The sequence below is a fragment of the Hyla sarda genome, unplaced genomic scaffold, assembly GCF_029499605.1.
Source record: "Hyla sarda isolate aHylSar1 unplaced genomic scaffold, aHylSar1.hap1 scaffold_933, whole genome shotgun sequence".
Lineage (NCBI taxonomy): Eukaryota > Metazoa > Chordata > Amphibia > Anura > Hylidae > Hyla > Hyla sarda.
In genome coordinates this window covers 100,340-119,280 of record NW_026610963.1, presented here as the reverse complement: position 1 = coordinate 119,280, position 18,941 = coordinate 100,340, and the positions used below count along the sequence as shown (strand labels likewise).

At 44.3% G+C, this 18,941-nt stretch overlaps 5 non-coding genes and 1 pseudogene across 5 annotated transcripts; all 6 read left to right on the top strand.

Moving 5' to 3' along the window:
* Positions 1-515: 515 nt before the first annotated feature.
* LOC130350115 (U2 spliceosomal RNA) lies at positions 516-706 on the top strand. The gene has a single exon (XR_008887300.1). It is a non-coding gene; the product is annotated as a U2 spliceosomal RNA (small nuclear RNA).
* Positions 707-2,812: 2,106 nt separating this feature from the next.
* Positions 2,813-3,003, top strand: LOC130350102 (U2 spliceosomal RNA). The gene has a single exon (XR_008887289.1). It is a non-coding gene; the product is annotated as a U2 spliceosomal RNA (small nuclear RNA).
* Positions 3,004-5,109: 2,106 nt separating this feature from the next.
* On the top strand, positions 5,110-5,300 carry LOC130350090 (U2 spliceosomal RNA). Its single transcript, XR_008887278.1, has one exon. It is a non-coding gene; the product is annotated as a U2 spliceosomal RNA (small nuclear RNA).
* Positions 5,301-7,407: 2,107 nt separating this feature from the next.
* Positions 7,408-7,598, top strand: LOC130350078 (U2 spliceosomal RNA). The gene has a single exon (XR_008887267.1). It is a non-coding gene; the product is annotated as a U2 spliceosomal RNA (small nuclear RNA).
* Positions 7,599-9,705: 2,107 nt separating this feature from the next.
* Positions 9,706-9,896, top strand: LOC130350061 (U2 spliceosomal RNA). Its single transcript, XR_008887255.1, has one exon. It is a non-coding gene; the product is annotated as a U2 spliceosomal RNA (small nuclear RNA).
* Positions 9,897-16,717: 6,821 nt separating this feature from the next.
* On the top strand, positions 16,718-16,894 carry LOC130350117 (U2 spliceosomal RNA; annotated as a pseudogene).
* The last annotated feature ends 2,047 nt before the right edge of the window (positions 16,895-18,941 follow it).

Here is an 18,941-nt window from a genome sequence, read left to right as displayed (position 1 = left end):
GCAGCGACAGCTTTATGAGGAGCATCAGCACTGCTCTGCCTGAGCAGAACCATCACCGCCATAGGTTGTCAAATAACCCGGATTTAACCCACACAGGTAAGTCCAATGGGGTGCAGGCATGTCCTCTATGCTTACAGCTTCCCGTGGGTGTTGGTTTGATACCGTTTGGGGACAGCCAAGGAGGCATCTGCAGGCAACAAAGGTAGGTGTGTGCTTGTGTGTGTGTTTCCTATGCAGATCCTAAGCCCAGTGTCACATGCAAGTAGGAGGAGTAAGAAGGGTTCCTGGCAAATCCGGGTTATGGATTGCATTTAAAAAGGCCCCGTGGGAGTGCAATGGGCCCCTGTCTTGCTGCTTAGCAATAATGGTATGGGTTTAGGTTCTGCTGTGTGTACTGGTGGTTGACTGCCCCCCAGCCCAGAGTGTGCATGGAAAATTGTCTGGCAGCCTCCCTGACAGCAAGCAGTGATAGTGCCCATGAAGGGGACCTTGTTGGGCCCGCCCCTTTCACGGTTATCGCTTCTCGGCCTTTTGGCTAAGATCAAGTGTAGTATCTGTTCTTATCAGTTTAATATCTGATACGTCCCCTATCTGGGGACCATATATTAAATGGATTTTTGAGAACGGGGGCTGATTTCGAAGCTTGCTTCCGTCGCCCTATGCATTGACCCGATATGGCAGTATCTTCGGGTACAGTGCACCACCCCCTTACAGGGTTAAAAAGAAAGATTCCTACTTTCATTGCTACCTGCTTGCTTGCTGGCTAGCCAGCTAGCCAGCCCTGTGGGCCTTGCTGCTGCTGCTTCTGCAGCCAAAAAACAAAAGGTGGTGCTGCTGCTGCTGCTTCTGCTGCTTCTGCTTCTGCTTGTGTCTGGCCGCTGTTGGAGCGTCCAGGCACAGGACTTCTGCTGCTGCTGACTAAATGGCCTCCTTAATTGGATCATTTGAGTAGCCAGCACACCTGTGCAGGTAGGGCATGACATGATAGGCAGCTGCCTTGATAGCGGGTGGGTGCTGAATGTTCCTAATTGACAAAATAAGATTAATGCTTATGAAGAAATATAAAATCTCATCCCTTCCCCAATATCGCGCCACACCCCTACCCCTTAATTCCCTGGTTGAACTTGATGGACATATGTCTTTTTTCGACCGTACTAACTATGTAACTATGTAACATAACATGGGGGGGGGGGGGGGGGTCTCCTGGCTGTTCACACAGGTGTGTCATTGCTGTACATTGACCATGCATTGCTTCTGTGGTATTGCAAAGGCAAAGACAAATGCTTCCAGCCATCCATTGCACTAATGGATTGGTCATCAGCTGGCTGTCTATGTCCCGCATCAATATAGACCAAAGTACAGAGGGTTAGGCTATGCTATTGTGCACCTACCTGATGCATCAGAAGGTGCGAGGCCCTTGCTAAATTCTGTGCACAGACTTTGAGATCTATGCTTTAGACTGTATCTAAACCTGCTCCAACATGGACTGACATTCTGGCCTACTTTCAGCCGATGCGACTTGTCTGTCGCTGAACAGTCGCTTTTTATGTATTCAGCACCTATGTATAATGTTGTAAAAATGCTCTAGAAGCTAAAGTCGCAGAAATGTCGCACATATTTGGCCTGCAACTTTCTGTGCGACAAATTCAGACAGGAAAAATCAGTATAAATCCTTAGAAAATTATCCCCCAGTGTCTCCATCTGCTGGCGGTATTGAATAAGCATTGCTGCACTGATGGGGTATGCATTAGACGAAAAAAAAGAAGAAAAAGAAGAATAATACGCCCAGAAAAGAGGCGAAAAGGAGAAAAACGTAAAAAAACGTGAAAAAAAAGTAAGAGGAAGAGAAGGGAAAAAAAGGTGGAAATGGGTTTAAAAGTGATTTCGGCGGAGAATATATATATATATATATATATATATATATATATATATATATATACGCGCACACACACACATATATATAAACGTATTCTCCGTTGAGATATTGCAGCCGCTGCTGTGTCCAGGCCCAGGAGCCTTAGCACTGTGCTATGATGTCACTCAATACCACTGACATCACTAGGTGTAAACAACATCTCTCCTTTGCTGTGTATGTGACTATGGAGCTGTTTGGTGATGTCGTCTATTACGGCCTTCATAGAAGCAACAGGAGATTGTTGCATCCATCTAGAACCCTCAGAACTACAGTGCTATGATGTCACTCACTTCCACAGGCCTTGCAGAGTGTAAACAACAACAACCCAGCTTTGTTGTGTATGTAACCATAGGGATTTGTGATGTCACCTAGAACCTTCACAGCAGCGACAGCTTTATGAGGAGCATCAGCACTGCTCTGCCTGAGCAGAACCATCACCGCCATAGGTTGTCAAATAACCCGGATTTAACCCACACAGGTAAGTCCAATGGGGTGCAGGCATGTCCTCTATGCTTACAGCTTCCCGTGGGTGTTGGTTTGATACCGTTTGGGGACAGCCAAGGAGGCATCTGCAGGCAACAAAGGTAGGTGTGTGCTTGTGTGTGTGTTTCCTATGCAGATCCTAAGCCCAGTGTCACATGCAAGTAGGAGGAGTAAGAAGGGTTCCTGGCAAATCCGGGTTATGGATTGCATTTAAAAAGGCCCCGTGGGAGTGCAATGGGCCCCTGTCTTGCTGCTTAGCAATAATGGTATGGGTTTAGGTTCTGCTGTGTGTACTGGTGGTTGACTGCCCCCCAGCCCAGAGTGTGCATGGAAAATTGTCTGGCAGCCTCCCTGACAGCAAGCAGTGATAGTGCCCATGAAGGGGACCTTGTTGGGCCCGCCCCTTTCACGGTTATCGCTTCTCGGCCTTTTGGCTAAGATCAAGTGTAGTATCTGTTCTTATCAGTTTAATATCTGATACGTCCCCTATCTGGGGACCATATATTAAATGGATTTTTGAGAACGGGGGCTGATTTCGAAGCTTGCTTCCGTCGCCCTATGCATTGACCCGATATGGCAGTATCTTCGGGTACAGTGCACCACCCCCTTACAGGGTTAAAAAGAAAGATTCCTACTTTCATTGCTACCTGCTTGCTTGCTGGCTAGCCAGCTAGCCAGCCCTGTGGGCCTTGCTGCTGCTGCTTCTGCAGCCAAAAAACAAAAGGTGGTGCTGCTGCTGCTGCTTCTGCTGCTTCTGCTTCTGCTTGTGTCTGGCCGCTGTTGGAGCGTCCAGGCACAGGACTTCTGCTGCTGCTGACTAAATGGCCTCCTTAATTGGATCATTTGAGTAGCCAGCACACCTGTGCAGGTAGGGCATGACATGATAGGCAGCTGCCTTGATAGCGGGTGGGTGCTGAATGTTCCTAATTGACAAAATAAGATTAATGCTTATGAAGAAATATAAAATCTCATCCCTTCCCCAATATCGCGCCACACCCCTACCCCTTAATTCCCTGGTTGAACTTGATGGACATATGTCTTTTTTCGACCGTACTAACTATGTAACTATGTAACATAACATGGGGGGGGGGGGGGGGTCTCCTGGCTGTTCACACAGGTGTGTCATTGCTGTACATTGACCATGCATTGCTTCTGTGGTATTGCAAAGGCAAAGACAAATGCTTCCAGCCATCCATTGCACTAATGGATTGGTCATCAGCTGGCTGTCTATGTCCCGCATCAATATAGACCAAAGTACAGAGGGTTAGGCTATGCTATTGTGCACCTACCTGATGCATCAGAAGGTGCGAGGCCCTTGCTAAATTCTGTGCACAGACTTTGAGATCTATGCTTTAGACTGTATCTAAACCTGCTCCAACATGGACTGACATTCTGGCCTACTTTCAGCCGATGCGACTTGTCTGTCGCTGAACAGTCGCTTTTTATGTATTCAGCACCTATGTATAATGTTGTAAAAATGCTCTAGAAGCTAAAGTCGCAGAAATGTCGCACATATTTGGCCTGCAACTTTCTGTGCGACAAATTCAGACAGGAAAAATCAGTATAAATCCTTAGAAAATTATCCCCCAGTGTCTCCATCTGCTGGCGGTATTGAATAAGCATTGCTGCACTGATGGGGTATGCATTAGACGAAAAAAAAGAAGAAAAAGAAGAATAATACGCCCAGAAAAGAGGCGAAAAGGAGAAAAACGTAAAAAAACGTGAAAAAAAAGTAAGAGGAAGAGAAGGGAAAAAAAGGTGGAAATGGGTTTAAAAGTGATTTCGGCGGAGAAATATATATATATATATATATATATATATATATATATATATATATACGCGCACACACACACATATATATAAACGTATTCTCCGTTGAGATATTGCAGCCGCTGCTGTGTCCAGGCCCAGGAGCCTTAGCACTGTGCTATGATGTCACTCAATACCACTGACATCACTAGGTGTAAACAACATCTCTCCTTTGCTGTGTATGTGACTATGGAGCTGTTTGGTGATGTCGTCTATTACGGCCTTCATAGAAGCAACAGGAGATTGTTGCATCCATCTAGAACCCTCAGAACTACAGTGCTATGATGTCACTCACTTCCACAGGCCTTGCAGAGTGTAAACAACAACAACCCAGCTTTGTTGTGTATGTAACCATAGGGATTTGTGATGTCACCTAGAACCTTCACAGCAGCGACAGCTTTATGAGGAGCATCAGCACTGCTCTGCCTGAGCAGAACCATCACCGCCATAGGTTGTCAAATAACCCGGATTTAACCCACACAGGTAAGTCCAATGGGGTGCAGGCATGTCCTCTATGCTTACAGCTTCCCGTGGGTGTTGGTTTGATACCGTTTGGGGACAGCCAAGGAGGCATCTGCAGGCAACAAAGGTAGGTGTGTGCTTGTGTGTGTGTTTCCTATGCAGATCCTAAGCCCAGTGTCACATGCAAGTAGGAGGAGTAAGAAGGGTTCCTGGCAAATCCGGGTTATGGATTGCATTTAAAAAGGCCCCGTGGGAGTGCAATGGGCCCCTGTCTTGCTGCTTAGCAATAATGGTATGGGTTTAGGTTCTGCTGTGTGTACTGGTGGTTGACTGCCCCCCAGCCCAGAGTGTGCATGGAAAATTGTCTGGCAGCCTCCCTGACAGCAAGCAGTGATAGTGCCCATGAAGGGGACCTTGTTGGGCCCGCCCCTTTCACGGTTATCGCTTCTCGGCCTTTTGGCTAAGATCAAGTGTAGTATCTGTTCTTATCAGTTTAATATCTGATACGTCCCCTATCTGGGGACCATATATTAAATGGATTTTTGAGAACGGGGGCTGATTTCGAAGCTTGCTTCCGTCGCCCTATGCATTGACCCGATATGGCAGTATCTTCGGGTACAGTGCACCACCCCCTTACAGGGTTAAAAAGAAAGATTCCTACTTTCATTGCTACCTGCTTGCTTGCTGGCTAGCCAGCTAGCCAGCCCTGTGGGCCTTGCTGCTGCTGCTTCTGCAGCCAAAAAACAAAAGGTGGTGCTGCTGCTGCTGCTTCTGCTGCTTCTGCTTCTGCTTGTGTCTGGCCGCTGTTGGAGCGTCCAGGCACAGGACTTCTGCTGCTGCTGACTAAATGGCCTCCTTAATTGGATCATTTGAGTAGCCAGCACACCTGTGCAGGTAGGGCATGACATGATAGGCAGCTGCCTTGATAGCGGGTGGGTGCTGAATGTTCCTAATTGACAAAATAAGATTAATGCTTATGAAGAAATATAAAATCTCATCCCTTCCCCAATATCGCGCCACACCCCTACCCCTTAATTCCCTGGTTGAACTTGATGGACATATGTCTTTTTTCGACCGTACTAACTATGTAACTATGTAACATAACATGGGGGGGGGGGGGGGGGTCTCCTGGCTGTTCACACAGGTGTGTCATTGCTGTACATTGACCATGCATTGCTTCTGTGGTATTGCAAAGGCAAAGACAAATGCTTCCAGCCATCCATTGCACTAATGGATTGGTCATCAGCTGGCTGTCTATGTCCCGCATCAATATAGACCAAAGTACAGAGGGTTAGGCTATGCTATTGTGCACCTACCTGATGCATCAGAAGGTGCGAGGCCCTTGCTAAATTCTGTGCACAGACTTTGAGATCTATGCTTTAGACTGTATCTAAACCTGCTCCAACATGGACTGACATTCTGGCCTACTTTCAGCCGATGCGACTTGTCTGTCGCTGAACAGTCGCTTTTTATGTATTCAGCACCTATGTATAATGTTGTAAAAATGCTCTAGAAGCTAAAGTCGCAGAAATGTCGCACATATTTGGCCTGCAACTTTCTGTGCGACAAATTCAGACAGGAAAAATCAGTATAAATCCTTAGAAAATTATCCCCCAGTGTCTCCATCTGCTGGCGGTATTGAATAAGCATTGCTGCACTGATGGGGTATGCATTAGACGAAAAAAAAGAAGAAAAAGAAGAATAATACGCCCAGAAAAGAGGCGAAAAGGAGAAAAACGTAAAAAAACGTGAAAAAAAAGTAAGAGGAAGAGAAGGGAAAAAAAGGTGGAAATGGGTTTAAAAGTGATTTCGGCGGAGAAATATATATATATATATATATATATATATATATATATATATATATACGCGCACACACACACATATATATAAACGTATTCTCCGTTGAGATATTGCAGCCGCTGCTGTGTCCAGGCCCAGGAGCCTTAGCACTGTGCTATGATGTCACTCAATACCACTGACATCACTAGGTGTAAACAACATCTCTCCTTTGCTGTGTATGTGACTATGGAGCTGTTTGGTGATGTCGTCTATTACGGCCTTCATAGAAGCAACAGGAGATTGTTGCATCCATCTAGAACCCTCAGAACTACAGTGCTATGATGTCACTCACTTCCACAGGCCTTGCAGAGTGTAAACAACAACAACCCAGCTTTGTTGTGTATGTAACCATAGGGATTTGTGATGTCACCTAGAACCTTCACAGCAGCGACAGCTTTATGAGGAGCATCAGCACTGCTCTGCCTGAGCAGAACCATCACCGCCATAGGTTGTCAAATAACCCGGATTTAACCCACACAGGTAAGTCCAATGGGGTGCAGGCATGTCCTCTATGCTTACAGCTTCCCGTGGGTGTTGGTTTGATACCGTTTGGGGACAGCCAAGGAGGCATCTGCAGGCAACAAAGGTAGGTGTGTGCTTGTGTGTGTGTTTCCTATGCAGATCCTAAGCCCAGTGTCACATGCAAGTAGGAGGAGTAAGAAGGGTTCCTGGCAAATCCGGGTTATGGATTGCATTTAAAAAGGCCCCGTGGGAGTGCAATGGGCCCCTGTCTTGCTGCTTAGCAATAATGGTATGGGTTTAGGTTCTGCTGTGTGTACTGGTGGTTGACTGCCCCCCAGCCCAGAGTGTGCATGGAAAATTGTCTGGCAGCCTCCCTGACAGCAAGCAGTGATAGTGCCCATGAAGGGGACCTTGTTGGGCCCGCCCCTTTCACGGTTATCGCTTCTCGGCCTTTTGGCTAAGATCAAGTGTAGTATCTGTTCTTATCAGTTTAATATCTGATACGTCCCCTATCTGGGGACCATATATTAAATGGATTTTTGAGAACGGGGGCTGATTTCGAAGCTTGCTTCCGTCGCCCTATGCATTGACCCGATATGGCAGTATCTTCGGGTACAGTGCACCACCCCCTTACAGGGTTAAAAAGAAAGATTCCTACTTTCATTGCTACCTGCTTGCTTGCTGGCTAGCCAGCTAGCCAGCCCTGTGGGCCTTGCTGCTGCTGCTTCTGCAGCCAAAAAACAAAAGGTGGTGCTGCTGCTGCTGCTTCTGCTGCTTCTGCTTCTGCTTGTGTCTGGCCGCTGTTGGAGCGTCCAGGCACAGGACTTCTGCTGCTGCTGACTAAATGGCCTCCTTAATTGGATCATTTGAGTAGCCAGCACACCTGTGCAGGTAGGGCATGACATGATAGGCAGCTGCCTTGATAGCGGGTGGGTGCTGAATGTTCCTAATTGACAAAATAAGATTAATGCTTATGAAGAAATATAAAATCTCATCCCTTCCCCAATATCGCGCCACACCCCTACCCCTTAATTCCCTGGTTGAACTTGATGGACATATGTCTTTTTTCGACCGTACTAACTATGTAACTATGTAACATAACATGGGGGGGGGGGGGGGGGTCTCCTGGCTGTTCACACAGGTGTGTCATTGCTGTACATTGACCATGCATTGCTTCTGTGGTATTGCAAAGGCAAAGACAAATGCTTCCAGCCATCCATTGCACTAATGGATTGGTCATCAGCTGGCTGTCTATGTCCCGCATCAATATAGACCAAAGTACAGAGGGTTAGGCTATGCTATTGTGCACCTACCTGATGCATCAGAAGGTGCGAGGCCCTTGCTAAATTCTGTGCACAGACTTTGAGATCTATGCTTTAGACTGTATCTAAACCTGCTCCAACATGGACTGACATTCTGGCCTACTTTCAGCCGATGCGACTTGTCTGTCGCTGAACAGTCGCTTTTTATGTATTCAGCACCTATGTATAATGTTGTAAAAATGCTCTAGAAGCTAAAGTCGCAGAAATGTCGCACATATTTGGCCTGCAACTTTCTGTGCGACAAATTCAGACAGGAAAAATCAGTATAAATCCTTAGAAAATTATCCCCCAGTGTCTCCATCTGCTGGCGGTATTGAATAAGCATTGCTGCACTGATGGGGTATGCATTAGACGAAAAAAAAGAAGAAAAAGAAGAATAATACGCCCAGAAAAGAGGCGAAAAGGAGAAAAACGTAAAAAAACGTGAAAAAAAAGTAAGAGGAAGAGAAGGGAAAAAAAGGTGGAAATGGGTTTAAAAGTGATTTCGGCGGAGAAATATATATATATATATATATATATATATATATATATATATATATACGCGCACACACACACATATATATAAACGTATTCTCCGTTGAGATATTGCAGCCGCTGCTGTGTCCAGGCCCAGGAGCCTTAGCACTGTGCTATGATGTCACTCAATACCACTGACATCACTAGGTGTAAACAACATCTCTCCTTTGCTGTGTATGTGACTATGGAGCTGTTTGGTGATGTCGTCTATTACGGCCTTCATAGAAGCAACAGGAGATTGTTGCATCCATCTAGAACCCTCAGAACTACAGTGCTATGATGTCACTCACTTCCACAGGCCTTGCAGAGTGTAAACAACAACAACCCAGCTTTGTTGTGTATGTAACCATAGGGATTTGTGATGTCACCTAGAACCTTCACAGCAGCGACAGCTTTATGAGGAGCATCAGCACTGCTCTGCCTGAGCAGAACCATCACCGCCATAGGTTGTCAAATAACCCGGATTTAACCCACACAGGTAAGTCCAATGGGGTGCAGGCATGTCCTCTATGCTTACAGCTTCCCGTGGGTGTTGGTTTGATACCGTTTGGGGACAGCCAAGGAGGCATCTGCAGGCAACAAAGGTAGGTGTGTGCTTGTGTGTGTGTTTCCTATGCAGATCCTAAGCCCAGTGTCACATGCAAGTAGGAGGAGTAAGAAGGGTTCCTGGCAAATCCGGGTTATGGATTGCATTTAAAAAGGCCCCGTGGGAGTGCAATGGGCCCCTGTCTTGCTGCTTAGCAATAATGGTATGGGTTTAGGTTCTGCTGTGTGTACTGGTGGTTGACTGCCCCCCAGCCCAGAGTGTGCATGGAAAATTGTCTGGCAGCCTCCCTGACAGCAAGCAGTGATAGTGCCCATGAAGGGGACCTTGTTGGGCCCGCCCCTTTCACGGTTATCGCTTCTCGGCCTTTTGGCTAAGATCAAGTGTAGTATCTGTTCTTATCAGTTTAATATCTGATACGTCCCCTATCTGGGGACCATATATTAAATGGATTTTTGAGAACGGGGGCTGATTTCGAAGCTTGCTTCCGTCGCCCTATGCATTGACCCGATATGGCAGTATCTTCGGGTACAGTGCACCACCCCCTTACAGGGTTAAAAAGAAAGATTCCTACTTTCATTGCTACCTGCTTGCTTGCTGGCTAGCCAGCTAGCCAGCCCTGTGGGCCTTGCTGCTGCTGCTTCTGCAGCCAAAAAACAAAAGGTGGTGCTGCTGCTGCTGCTTCTGCTGCTTCTGCTTCTGCTTGTGTCTGGCCGCTGTTGGAGCGTCCAGGCACAGGACTTCTGCTGCTGCTGACTAAATGGCCTCCTTAATTGGATCATTTGAGTAGCCAGCACACCTGTGCAGGTAGGGCATGACATGATAGGCAGCTGCCTTGATAGCGGGTGGGTGCTGAATGTTCCTAATTGACAAAATAAGATTAATGCTTATGAAGAAATATAAAATCTCATCCCTTCCCCAATATCGCGCCACACCCCTACCCCTTAATTCCCTGGTTGAACTTGATGGACATATGTCTTTTTTCGACCGTACTAACTATGTAACTATGTAACATAACATGGGGGGGGGGGGGGGGGTCTCCTGGCTGTTCACACAGGTGTGTCATTGCTGTACATTGACCATGCATTGCTTCTGTGGTATTGCAAAGGCAAAGACAAATGCTTCCAGCCATCCATTGCACTAATGGATTGGTCATCAGCTGGCTGTCTATGTCCCGCATCAATATAGACCAAAGTACAGAGGGTTAGGCTATGCTATTGTGCACCTACCTGATGCATCAGAAGGTGCGAGGCCCTTGCTAAATTCTGTGCACAGACTTTGAGATCTATGCTTTAGACTGTATCTAAACCTGCTCCAACATGGACTGACATTCTGGCCTACTTTCAGCCGATGCGACTTGTCTGTCGCTGAACAGTCGCTTTTTATGTATTCAGCACCTATGTATAATGTTGTAAAAATGCTCTAGAAGCTAAAGTCGCAGAAATGTCGCACATATTTGGCCTGCAACTTTCTGTGCGACAAATTCAGACAGGAAAAATCAGTATAAATCCTTAGAAAATTATCCCCCAGTGTCTCCATCTGCTGGCGGTATTGAATAAGCATTGCTGCACTGATGGGGTATGCATTAGACGAAAAAAAAGAAGAAAAAGAAGAATAATACGCCCAGAAAAGAGGCGAAAAGGAGAAAAACGTAAAAAAACGTGAAAAAAAAGTAAGAGGAAGAGAAGGGAAAAAAAGGTGGAAATGGGTTTAAAAGTGATTTCGGCGGAGAAATATATATATATATATATATATATATATATATATATATATATATATACGCGCACACACACACATATATATAAACGTATTCTCCGTTGAGATATTGCAGCCGCTGCTGTGTCCAGGCCCAGGAGCCTTAGCACTGTGCTATGATGTCACTCAATACCACTGACATCACTAGGTGTAAACAACATCTCTCCTTTGCTGTGTATGTGACTATGGAGCTGTTTGGTGATGTCGTCTATTACGGCCTTCATAGAAGCAACAGGAGATTGTTGCATCCATCTAGAACCCTCAGAACTACAGTGCTATGATGTCACTCACTTCCACAGGCCTTGCAGAGTGTAAACAACAACAACCCAGCTTTGTTGTGTATGTAACCATAGGGATTTGTGATGTCACCTAGAACCTTCACAGCAGCGACAGCTTTATGAGGAGCATCAGCACTGCTCTGCCTGAGCAGAACCATCACCGCCATAGGTTGTCAAATAACCCGGATTTAACCCACACAGGTAAGTCCAATGGGGTGCAGGCATGTCCTCTATGCTTACAGCTTCCCGTGGGTGTTGGTTTGATACCGTTTGGGGACAGCCAAGGAGGCATCTGCAGGCAACAAAGGTAGGTGTGTGCTTGTGTGTGTGTTTCCTATGCAGATCCTAAGCCCAGTGTCACATGCAAGTAGGAGGAGTAAGAAGGGTTCCTGGCAAATCCGGGTTATGGATTGCATTTAAAAAGGCCCCGTGGGAGTGCAATGGGCCCCTGTCTTGCTGCTTAGCAATAATGGTATGGGTTTAGGTTCTGCTGTGTGTACTGGTGGTTGACTGCCCCCCAGCCCAGAGTGTGCATGGAAAATTGTCTGGCAGCCTCCCTGACAGCAAGCAGTGATAGTGCCCATGAAGGGGACCTTGTTGGGCCCGCCCCTTTCACGGTTATCGCTTCTCGGCCTTTTGGCTAGATCAAGTGTCTGGTCAGGAGGATCCTGGGAGTTTGTCCTACCTTTTCCAAGGGGGGCTGCTACGAGGAACCGAAAAGGCGATCGACAAGATGGGTGTTCGCATCCGTTACCTTACATCCGGTGAAACGCGGATTCGTTTTTCCTTTCGCTTTGATGTTGATGAAGACAAACAAGAACTCGTCCAACTTTCTTATTTTGTGAAAGAAACTCTCTACAAGCTTCTTGGGGTGAAGAAAGAGAACATCGTCTGTCTCAGAGATCCTCGGAAGGGCAGCTTCATCCTAACTCTGGACTCTGCTTATGCATGCCAGAATCTTTTTGAGAAGCTGAAAAGCAATCAAGACCTTGCTGAGCTTGATGGGATCACGGTCACAGTGTTGTATACTGGTGGCGATATTCCTCTAGTTGTGTGTATGCACAATCCCTTTGTGACTGTGTCCCATATTGAGCTCTTTTTGGGGAAATACTGCAGTTCTGTTAAGTATTCCCATAAGGTGATGAATTCAGAAGACCTATGGACGGGGAAACATAAGTTTTTTGTGAAAATGAAGGAGGATGCTACTGGCATTGGAGGGTTGTGTCATCCACCCTCCAACTTTTCTATCGGTCGGGATAAGGGCTATTTGTTTTATCCCGAGATGCCTACTTTTTGTAGGAAATGTAAGAAATTCGGACATACTATGGAAGTTTGCACGGACACTACAGTTCGCTGTGGTCGGTGCAATCAAGAAGGCCATGTTTCTAAGGACTGTGCTAAAATTGTCTGCAACATTTGTGGTGAAGAAGGCCATGCCTTTAAAGATTGCAGTCTCCGTTCCAGTGTAGCTAGATCGTGGGCTGACCGTGTAGCGGGGAGAGTGGGTGTAGTGCAAGCTGAAGTACCACCTGCGAAAGCACCCCAGCGGTCTGAGGCGCCTTCAGAAAAGCCGGCTGTAACTTCTGATGTCGTGGCGGAGCTTATGGACCTTTCTGCTGTGCCTGAGACAGAGGGGAGACCTTCTGTGGAGGGTTCTGGCGGTGGAGGGTCACTAGTGAGCAGTGAAGCCATGGAGGTTGGCGTGAAGGAGATCAAGCGGAAGAAGGAACTCGGAGATGAGCCACAACTTGGCATTAAACGGCCTGTCAAAAAAAGCTCAGACGAATGTGAGGACAGTCAACATGCATGGAGGCCTTCTATAAGATCAGCGTCCGATCCAAAAAATATCAAAGAGTTCGAAAGCCCGGAGTCACCTGTGGGTTTCATATCGGACTCAAACTCCAGTAGCGAATAGCTTCCTTAAAGTGCTCCTCTCTTAATGTGAGAGGTCTAAAGAGCCCTACGAGAAGGGCTGCTTTGTTTAGTTTTTTAGAGACCTTGGACTGTTCTCTGTTCTTTTTACAAGAATGTGGAATTGAACATAGTCCAAATTATGAGGACCTTTGTCGTGGCTGGACTTTGGGACCATCGGTCTGGTCGGGTGACAATCTGAACAGATCTTCAGGTGTTGGGATCTTGTTTAGAGGTTCAGATGTACAAGTTTTGTCCTTCTTAGAAATTATACCTGGTAGAGCACTATTAGTTAATATTAAGTACAATGGCTCGGAGATTAAGCTTTTTAACATCTATGCTTCTCCTGAAAAAAATGTGAGAGCCGACTTGATTAATGATATTCAGGCTTTTATCCCAGGTTCAACACCTATTTTAATGGCTGGAGATTTTAATTGTTGTATGAGTGGTGATCATCGTGAGAGTGGAAGTGTGCATGTCAGAGTGGATAAAACAGAGAAACAGATTAAGTGTATGACTGAGGATTTTAACTTTACCGATGTCTGGAGGAGAAAATACCCAGACGACCCTGGTTACACATGGGAAAATAATGTCTGCAAATCCAGGATTGATTTTATTTTTTTATCGGAAAGTTTTAATCTAGTTGATGTTTCTCTTTTATCGAATATTTTCTCTGATCATAAGTTATTATATGCACATGTCACTTTACCTGGCCTAGAGAAAGGCAGAGGCGTTTGGAAGCTCAACACTACTTTATTAGAGGACATGAAAACAAAAAATGATTTTATTGCTGCTTATAACAAATGGAGATTGCGTCAATCCCAATATAAAAATATTTTGGATTGGTGGGAGGATGTTAAAAAGTGGACTAAACAGTTTTTTATCCGTGTGGGCATCCAAAAGGCTAAGGAGAAAAAGTTATGGTTTAAAATGTTAAACACTAAAATCCAAACATATTATAAACTAAAGCAAGCCGGGCTTGAGATGGATGATGTTATTGCTCAGACAAAGAATGAAATAAAAAATGCCATTAGTCAAAAAGGAAAAGAAATGATTTTTAACAGCAAGGTGCAATGTCTGGAGAATGATGAAAAGTGTTCGAGATTCTTTTTTAAGAAGGTGGTGGGAAAGAAAGAAATGATATCTGTAATTGAAGGGAAGATAACTAATGAAGAGATGTTGCGAGAAGCACAAGTATTTTATCAGGAGCTTTTTAATAAAAAAGATATTGATATTTCCTTTACTAATGATGTTTTAGATACCTTAGATTCAAAACTTGACAAAACTGACCAAGAGAGCCTTTGTGATGAAATCTTTTTACCTGAACTTTTAAGCACTTTTAAGAGTTTTTTAAATGGTAAAACACCTGGTTCGGATGGGTTGCCAGTTGAATTTTATCTGTGTTTTTGGTCCATTTTAAAAGATGATCTTTTAGGTATTTTTAACTGTGCTTTTAAATCTGAGATTTTACCTGCGTCCTGGAGAGATGGTGTTGTTACTCTGATTTTTAAAAAAGGAGACATCTCTAAATTAGAAAATTGGAGGCCTATTACCCTGCTAAATACAGACTATAAGGTTTTAGCAAAAATTTTAGCAAATAGGCTCAAGCAGGTAATTGCTAAGGTTATACACAGTGACCAAGTATGCGGAGTACCTGGAAGGAAAATAAGTGATCATCTAAACCTTGTAAAAGATGTTTTATGGTATCAGAAACAATGTGATCAGAAATTGGCAATTTTATCCTTGGATTTTCAAAAGGCTTATGACCGTGTTTCTCATGATTTTTTATGGTTGGTTTTAAAGAAAATGAATTTTCCTGATTTTATTGTTGGAAAAATTGCACTTTTATATAAAAACTGTTTTAGTCGTATTTTAATTAACGGTTTTTTATCCCAAGAAGTATGTTTACAGTCTGGGGTGAAACAGGGGTGCCCCCTATCACCCATTCTTTTCATATGTGCAATAGAACCTCTGTTGAATGTTTTGAGAAAAGATAAGCTCATTAGAGGAGTGCCAATCCCTGGAAGTGGAGGACAGAGCGTAAAGACGATAGCATACATGGATGATGTTAATATTCTATGTTCAGATGAACCATCCCTGAAACGTGCTATCAGACAGACAGAATTTTTTTGTGAGGGCTCTGGCTTCAAATTAAATAAAAATAAATGTGATTGCTTTGCAATAGGGAATTGGGGCAATACGGAGGTGAATGTGCAATATGATAAAATCAAAATCTTGGGTGTCATCTTTGACAATGAAAATAATGGAGAGGAAAGCTGGTCCATCGTCAAAGAGAAAGTGCAAAAGAAAATAAGTTTTTGGAAAATGAGGAAATTAACAATAGAAGGAAAAGTACTGATAATGAAAGCTTTGTTGCTACCTATCATGCTATATTTAAGCTTGGTTTTCCCACCGAGTGAACGCACCTTAAAGTTTTTAAACAAGATTTGCTTTCATTTTTTATGGGGGTCTAAAATGGATAAACTCAGGAGAGATGTAATGATGAAGACAAAGAAATTGGGGGGTAAGGATGTGCCTGATTTAAAAAGGTTTTTATATATTCACTTTTTTTCTATGTGTTTTAATGGCTTGCAAAGAAACTGTTATTGGTCTTATTTTTTAAAATATGCTGCAGGTCACATTTTTAGAAAAAGAAAGTGGATAACCTTACCTTTAACGTCCCCAATCTTATTTATTCCCCCAGCGCACTATGTGGTTTTAGAAAAGATTATTCGTATTTATGGCATTGCTAATTTTAGTCAAGAAATTTGTAGTAATGCACGAAAATTAGTTCCTGAAATCAGGAAGATAGAACAGATTTGCTTAATATCTAATTATTCCACTGAGAAATCTCTAAGAGTTTGGAGGATGGTGAATATGGGATTCTTATCTAATGACTTAAAAGATCTGGCCTGGCAGATAGCACATCAATGTTTGCCTACCAGAGAATTCCAACACAGAAGAGGATTGTGTCGTAGTGCAAAGTGCCCGAGAATGGGGTGTCCTAGTGAGGAAACAGTTTTACACCTTTTTTGGAACTGTTTTTACGCCCAAGAGATATGGCATTTGATAGGACCCTTACTAAAATTCATTTCTGATCTTAATTTTTTAAATCATGAAGTTATTTTATATGGATTTTATAATGTTTTATCTGTGGAGAAGTCTCGGGTTTTGTGGATTAGTATAAATTGTATTAAAATTGCACTATGGAAGACGAGGAATATTCTTCTTTTTAAAAGAGACACTATTACCTCTAAAGATTGTGTTCGCCTAGCTCTTAGTGAGATGTATGTTTTCTATTTATTGGATAAAAAAAGATTAGGTCACAAAGTGGCTAAAAGTCTTTGGAATCTACATCTGTGGAATATGCTTTTAGCAGACTAAGTGTAATCTGGACTGCGTAAGGTCTTTTAGTCTAAGAATATTATATCTAAAAGTAAAAAAATCTGTTCTTATCAGTTTAATATCTGATACGTCCCCTATCTGGGGACCATATATTAAATGGATTTTTGAGAACGGGGGCCGATTTCGAAGCTTGCTTCCGTCGCCCTATGCATTGACCCGATATGGCAGTATCTTCGGGTACAGTGCACCACCCCCTTACAGGGTTAAAAAGAAAGATTCCTACTTTCATTGCTACCTGCTTGCTGGCTAGCCAGCTAGCCAGCCCTGTGGGCCTTGCTGCTGCTGCAGCCAAAAAACAAAAGGTGGTGCTGCTGCTGCTTCTGCTGCTTCTGCTTCTGCTTGTGTCTGGCCGCTGTTGGAGCGTCCAGGCACAGGACTTCTGCTGCTGCTGACTAAATAGCCTCCTTAATTGGATCATTTGAGTAGCCAGCACACCTGTGCAGGTAGGGCATGACATGATAGGCAGCTGCCTTGATAGCGGGTGGGTGCTGAATGTTCCTAATTGACAAAATAAGATTAATGCTTATGAAGAAATATAAAATCTCATCCCTTCCCCAATATCGCGCCACACCCCTACCCCTTAATTCCCTGGTTGAACTTGATGGACATATGTCTTTTTTCGACCGTACTAACTATGTAACTATGTAACATAACATGGGGGGGGGGTCTCCTGGCTGTTCACACAGGTGTGTCATTGCTGTACATTGACCATGCATTGCTTCTGTGGTATTGCAAAGGCAAAGACAAATGCTTCCAGCCATCCATTGCACTAATGGATTGGTCATCAGCTGGCTGTCTATGTCCCGCATCAATATAGACCAAAGTACAGAGGGTTAGGCTATGCTATTGTGCACCTACCTGATGCATCAGAAGGTGCGAGGCCCTTGCTAAATTCTGTGCACAGACTTTGAGATCTATACTTTAGACTGTATCTAAACCTGCTCCAACATGGACTGACATTCTGGCCTACTTTCAGCCGATGCGACTTGTCTGTCGCTGAACAGTCGCTTTTTATGTATTCAGCACCTATGTATAATGTTGTAAAAATGCTCTAGAAGCTAAAGTCGCAGAAATGTCACACATATTTGGCCTGCAACTTTCTGTGCGACAAATTCAGACAGGAAAAATCAGTATAAATCCTTAGAAAATTATCCCCCAGGGTCTCCATCTGCTGGCGGTATTGAATAAGCATTGCTGCACTGATGGGGTATGCATTAGACGAAAAAAAAGAAGAAAAAGAAGAATAATACGCCCAGAAAAGAGGCGAAAAGGAGAAAAACGTAAAAAAACGTGAAAAAAAAGTAAGAGGAAGAGAAGGGAAAAAAAGGTGGAAATGGGTTTAAAAGTGATTTCGGCGGAGAAATATATATATATATATATATATATATATATATATATATATATACGCGCACACTCACACATATATATAAACGTATTCTCCGTTGAGATATTGCAGCCGCTGCTGTGTCCAGGCCCAGGAGCCTTAGCACTGTGCTGTGATGTCACTCAATACCACTGACATCACTAGGTGTAAACAACATCTCTCCTTTGCTGTGTATGTGACTATGGAGCTGTTTGGTGATGTCGTCTATTATGGCCTTCATAGAAGCAACAGGAGATTGTTGCATCCATCTAGAACCCTCAGAACTACAGTGCTATGATGTCACTCACTTCCACAGGCCTTGCAGAGTGTAAACAACAACAACCCAGCTTTGTTGTGTATGTAACCATAGGGATTTGTGATGTCACCTAGAACCTTCACAGCAGCGACAGCTTTATGAGGAGCATCAGCACTGCTCTGCCTGAGCAGAACCATCACCGCCATAGGTTGTCAAATAACCCGGGTTTAACCCACACAGGTAAGTCCAATGGGGTGCAGGCATGTCCTCTATGCTTACAGCTTCCCGTGGGTGTTGGTTTGATACCGTTTGGGGACAGCCAAGGAGGCATCTGCAGGCAACAAAGGTAGGTGTGTGCTTGTGTGTGTGTTTCCTATGCAGATCCTAAGCCCAGTGTCACATGCAAGTAGGAGGAGTAAGAAGGGTTCCTGGCAAATCCGGGTTATGGATTGCATTTAAAAAGGCCCCGTGGGAGTGCAATGGGCCCCTGTCTTGCTGCTTAGCAATAATGGTATGGGTTTAGGTTCTGCTGTGTGTACTGGTGGTTGACTGCCCCCCAGCCCAGAGTGTGCATGGAAAATTGTCTGGCAGCCTCCCTGACAGCAAGCAGTGATAGTGCCC